Here is a 6,000-nt window from a genome sequence, read left to right as displayed (position 1 = left end):
GTGCTAAATTCACGGAAAACATCGGTATCCATAAAAGATTTAACACAATCAAACTTAGGTGTTATACCTGACTCCTTACCTTCGTTAAGATCCCAATCTTCAGAGTCGCGTTTAATTCTTTCCAATAAGTCCCATTTGAATTCAATAGTCTTCATCATAAAAGAACCAATACAAGAAGTATCGAGCATGGAGCGATTATTGAGAGAAAGCCGAGCATAATTTTTTTGAATAATAATATCTCTTGAGAGCTCATGATTGGGGCATGAATATAACATTGACTTAAGCCTCCCCCAAGCTTGAGCGATGCTTTGTCTTTCGCGAGGCCAAAAATTATTTATATAATTATGATCACGATGAACAAGATGCATAGGATAAAACTTCTGATGAAATTCCAATTTCAATCGGTTGTAGTTCCATGATTCCATATCATCACATAGCCTAAACCATGTCAATGCCTTTCCCTTCAAGGATAAAGGCAAGACCTTCTTCTTGATAACATCCTCGGGCATACCTGCAAGCTTAAATAATCCACAAACTTCATCCACATACATCAGGTGCAAATCGGGATGCAATGTTGCATCTCTTGTAAAAGGATTAGCTAGCAGTTTCTCTATCATACCCGAATGAATTTCGAAGTAAAAATTTTCAGTAGGTTCAGTAGGTTAAGGAGAAACTCTTTGATCTACTGGTCGGGGTGAAGATACCCCGAACAAGCCCCTCAAAGGATTATGTTCCATAGTAACAAGTGACAGTAAATTTCAGCACACTATATAAATTTTTCCTTACCAAATTCCACCTACCAAAGGCGCTTCACTCCCCGGCAACGGCGCCAGAAAAGAGTCTTGATGACCCACAAGTATAGGGGATCTATCGTAGTCCTTTTGATAAGTAAGAGTGTCGAACCCAACGAGGAGCAGAAGGAAATGACAAGCGGTTTTCAGTAAGGTATTCTCTGCAAGCAATGAAATTATCGGTAACAGATAGTTTTGTGATAAGGTAATGTGTAACGGGTAACAAGTAACAAAGTAAACAAGGTGCAGCAAGGTGGCCCAATCCTTTTTGTAGGAAAGGACAAGCCTGGACAAACTCTTATATGAAGGAAAAGGCTCCCGAGGACACATGGGAATTATCGTCAAGCTAGTTTTCATCACGCTCATATGATTCGCGTTCGTTACTTTGATAATTTGATATGTGGGTGGACCGGTGCTTGGGTACTGCCCTTCCTTGCACAAGCATCCCACTTATGATTAACTCCTATTGCAAGCATCCACAACTACAAAAGAAGTATTAAGGTAAACCTAACCATAGCATGAAACATATGGATCCAAATCAGCCCCTTACGACGCAACGCATAAACTAGGGTTTAAGCTTCTGTCACTCTAGCAACCCATCATCTACTTATTACTTCCCAATGCCTTCCTCTAGGCCCAAACAATGGTGAAGTGTCATGTAGTCGACGTTCACATAACACCACTAGAGGAAAGACAACATACATCTCATCAAAATATCGAACGAATACCAAATTTACATAACTACTTATAGCAAGACTTCTCCCATGTCCTCAGGAACAAACGTAACTACTCACAAATCATATTCATGTTCATAATCAGAGGGGTATTAATATGCATAAAGGATCTGAACATATGATCTTCCACCGAATAAACCAACTAGCATCAACTACAAGGAGTAATCAACACTACTAGCAACCCACAGGTACCAATCTGAGGTTTTGGGACAAAGATTGGATACAAGAGATGAAGTAGGGTTTGAGAGGAGATGGTGCTGGTGAAGATGTTGATGGAGATTGACCCCCTCCCGGTGAGAGCATCGATGGTGATGATGGTGGTGATGATGTCCCCCTCCCGGAGGGATGTTTCCCCGGCAGAACAGCTCCACCGGAGCCCTAGATTGGTTCCGCCAAGGTTCAGCCTCGTGGCGGCGGTGTTTCGTCCCGAAAGCTTCCTCCTTATTTTTTCTAGGATGAACGACTTCATATAGCAGAAGATAGGCGCCAGAGGCCTGCCAGGGGGCCCACAAGATAGGGGGCATGCCCAGCAGGGTAGGGCGCGCCCCCACCCTCGTGGCGAGGGTGTGGGCACCCAATGGTTGATTCTTTCTCCAGTATTTTATATATATTCCAACACATGCCTTTGTGAAGTTTCAGGACTTTTGGAGTTGTGCAGAATAGATCTCTAATATTTGCTCCTTTTCCAGCCCCGAATTCCAGCTGCCGGCATTCTCCCTCTTCATGTAAACCTTGTAAAATAAGAGAGAATAGGCATAAGTATTGTGACCTAATGTGTAATAACAGCCCATACTGCAATAAATATCGATATAAAAGCATGATGCAAAATGGACGTATCACATATGTGGAGGAAAGAGGCAAGGAAAAAGTGGAGGAGTGGGCTCTCATGCAAGAGCCAGCCTCTACATGGTGGAGCATTGGGAGAGGCACCTGTATACCATGGAGGTGGTCAGGAATCGAGAGACTCACGCGGTCGTAGCGCCGCAGTTAAAATGATAAAATGGCAAGTCAAATCACAAGGCCCCACCTATCCAGCAGTAACTCGCTGTCAAATCACACAGCCCTACGTTTGCAGCAGCCTACTCCCTCATCTTCTCGCGTCTCTGTCGAACCGACTAGGTGGAACTGCCCCGCCTACTGTCCGTGTCAAAACCGGCGGATCTCGGGTAGGGGGTCCCGAACTGTGCGTCTAAGGTCGATGGTAACAGGAGGCGGGGGACACAATGTTTACCCAGGTTCGGGCCCTCTCTGTCGCCGTTCTGGGAACGGGGGTCCCCAGACTTGCCTGCCTGCGGCCCACGGCGTGGCTTTGCTAGCAGGCTTGTATGGCCCATCTTCATCAACAAGGCATTCAAGACCCTCGCGAGGGGCCAAGCCTCGTGAGGCGGACGACACAAGACCTCCTCAGGAGCGGCCTCGCCAGGCAGGCTCGCGAGGGGCTGAGAGATCAAGGCAAGGCAAACTTCGCGAGGTTCTCGTGACGTGAGCCATGACGATCGAGACGAGGCGGGCGCCAGCGCGCACATCGTCCATGTTTCCTCTTTGGTGCTACGGGGGCAAGCACAGGCGTGGAGTACCGAGGTGTCAAGCAAAGGTTTCCATATCAGTACAACAAGACAAAGACCAGCAGGACGGCCAAACGGAGGTCACCATGGAGCCCAAGGCGGCGTCACCACCAGAGCCGTTTGCAGGCGAAGACCGCTTTTGTCAAGATAAGCTGTACTAGCTGTCCCCTTTCAAATTGGCCGTTGTTGGCTCCCTTCCCGCTCAATATTTGGGGAGAGGACCAGGACCTCTATAAATAGGACTAGCCACCACCGTAGGAGAGGACGGATGGAGAGACAACTGAGCCTCAGGCATCTGATCTTTAGCCACACACCAGGCACAAGAACACCTCAACCTCAGGAGGTTGTTCTTCCCCTTGTACTATTCATCATTAGCCCAAGAGGCAATCTACCACCACCACACTTGAGTAGGGTATTACACCACAACGGTGGCCCGAACCAGTATAAATCTCGTGTCCCTTGTGTTGCGAGTTCGTTGAGTTCGTTCTTGAGATCTTAGCAAGCTCGGACGTGGATCAGTAGGGGGAGAACTTCGCACGCACCCCAGTGTTTGAACCTTGAGGGTTTTGCCCGACCCTGTGATCCGACATTTGGCGCGCCAGGTAGGGGTGCACCGAAGCTTCCCTTCCGTCGCTCCGCGTCACGTCGCTTCATCGTCTCCATGGCGGACGCACGCCGCGCCTGCGCCGAGCGTCGGGCTGCCCTCGCCACCCGCGTTGCTCAGACGGCCCCTGTTGGCGGGCCACCCCATCGCTCTCCGTCGCCTACCGCCAACACCGCCACCGGCCCGGTGGGGAACGAGCAGCAAGCGTCCTCGTTGCACCCCTCGGTACGACAGGACGGCCGCACCGCCACTCCATCGCTGACTCTCGCTGGTTTGTTGTCTCACGCTCATCGCGTTCCCACGGACGCATGGGCCGCGCTCCTCATGGCGCAGGAGCTCCTGTGCTACCACCCAGTCGACGGCCTTTACGAGGACTGGCTTGACCGCATTGCCGACCTTGTCCGTGCCGCAGGGGGCTCCCCTGCGCCGTCCCTCTCTCTGCCTCGCCCTCCGCCAGCCACGGGCGACGTAGCTCACGGAGCACCTCCACCACCTCTGCACCAAGACGGCGCCCTGGCGCGAAGGCGCGCGGCTCCACGGCGCGACCCACCGCGTCCGGCGCCCGCGTGTGAAGAAAGAAGCTATCAAGAAGTCCCTCGACCGCAAGAGAATGCTCCACCACTCCTCGCACCGCCGCGCCAGGATCGTCTGCTGCGGCAAGGCCCCGCGCCGCTTGCCGTAGCGGCGTGCGGGCGCCAAGTGAAGGAAATGCCCTAGAGGCAATAATAAAGTTATTATTTATTTCCTTATATCATGATAAATGTTTATTATTCATGCTAGAATTGTATTAACCGGGAACATGATACATGTGTGAATACATAGACAAACAGAGTGTCACTAGTATGCCTCTACTTGACTAGCTCATTGATCAAAGATGGTTATGTTCCCTAACCATAGAAATGAGTTGTCATTTGATAAACGGGATCACATCATTAGGAGAATGATGTGATTGACTTAACCCATTCCATTAGCTTAGCACTTGATCGTTTAGTATGTTGCTATTGCTTTCTTCATGACTTATACGTGTTCCTATGACTATGAGATTATGCAACTCCCGAATACCGGAGGAACACTTTGTGTGCTACCAAACGTCACAACGTAACTGGGTGATTATAAAGGTGCTCTACAGGTGTCTCCGAAGGTACTTGTTGAGTTGGCATATATCGAGATTAGGATTTGTCACTCCGATTGTCGGAGAGGTATCTCCGGGCCCACTCGGTAATGCACATCACTATAAGCCTTGCAAGCAGTGTAACTAATGAGTTAGTTGCGGGATGATGTATTATGGAATGAGTAAAGAGACTTTCCGGTAACGAGATTGAACTAGGTATTGAGATACCGACGATCGAATCTCGGGCAAGTAACATACCGATGACAAAGGGAACAATGGATGTTGTTATGTGGTTTGACCGATAAAGATCTTCGTAGAATATGTAGGAGCCAATATGAGCATCCAGGTTCCGCTATTGGTTATTGACCGGAGACGTGTCCCGGTCATGTCTACATTGTTCTCGAACCCGTAGGGTCCACACGCTTAAAGTTCAGTGACGATCGGTATTATGAGTTTTGGTGTTTTGATGTACCGAAGGTAGTTCGGTGTCCTGGATATGATCACAGACATGACGAGTAGTCTCGAAATGGTCGAGACGTAAAGATTGATATATTGGACAACTATGTTTGGACACCGGAAGGGTTCCGGGAGGTTTCGGGCATATACCAGAGTACTGGGGGGTTACCGGAAGCCCCCGGGGAGTTAATTGGGCCTCATGGGCCTTAGTGGGAGAAGAGGAGGGGCGGCCAGGGCAGCCGCGCCCCCTCCCCCTCTAGTCCGAATTGGACAAGGAGGGGGGCGGCGCCCCCCTTTTTTCCTTCTCTTCCTCTCTCCCTTCCTTCCCTTCTCCTACTCCTACTTGGAAGGGGGGAGTCCTACTCCCGGTGGGAGTAGGACTCCTCATGGGGCACGCCTAGGGAGGCCGGCCTCCTCCCCCGCCTCCACTCCTTTATATATGCGGAGAGGGGCACCCCTTGGAGACACAACAATTGATCATTGATCTCTTAGCCGTCTGCGGTGCCCCCTCCACCATAATCAACCTCGATAACATCGTAGCGGTGGTTAGGCAAAGCCCTGCGTCGGTAGCATCATCATCACCGTTATCACGCCGTCGTGCTGACGAAACTCTCCGGCGAAGCTCTGCTGGATCGGAGCTCGCGGGACGTCATCGGGTTGAACGTGTGCTGAACTCGGAGGTGCCGTGCGTTCGGTACTTGGATCGGTCGGATTGTGAAGACGTACGACTACATCAACC

Source organism: Triticum aestivum, chromosome 4D (assembly GCF_018294505.1).
Source record: "Triticum aestivum cultivar Chinese Spring chromosome 4D, IWGSC CS RefSeq v2.1, whole genome shotgun sequence".
In the NCBI taxonomy this organism is placed as follows: Eukaryota; Viridiplantae; Streptophyta; class Magnoliopsida; order Poales; family Poaceae; genus Triticum; species Triticum aestivum.
Note: the sequence above shows the minus strand (reverse complement) of the source record.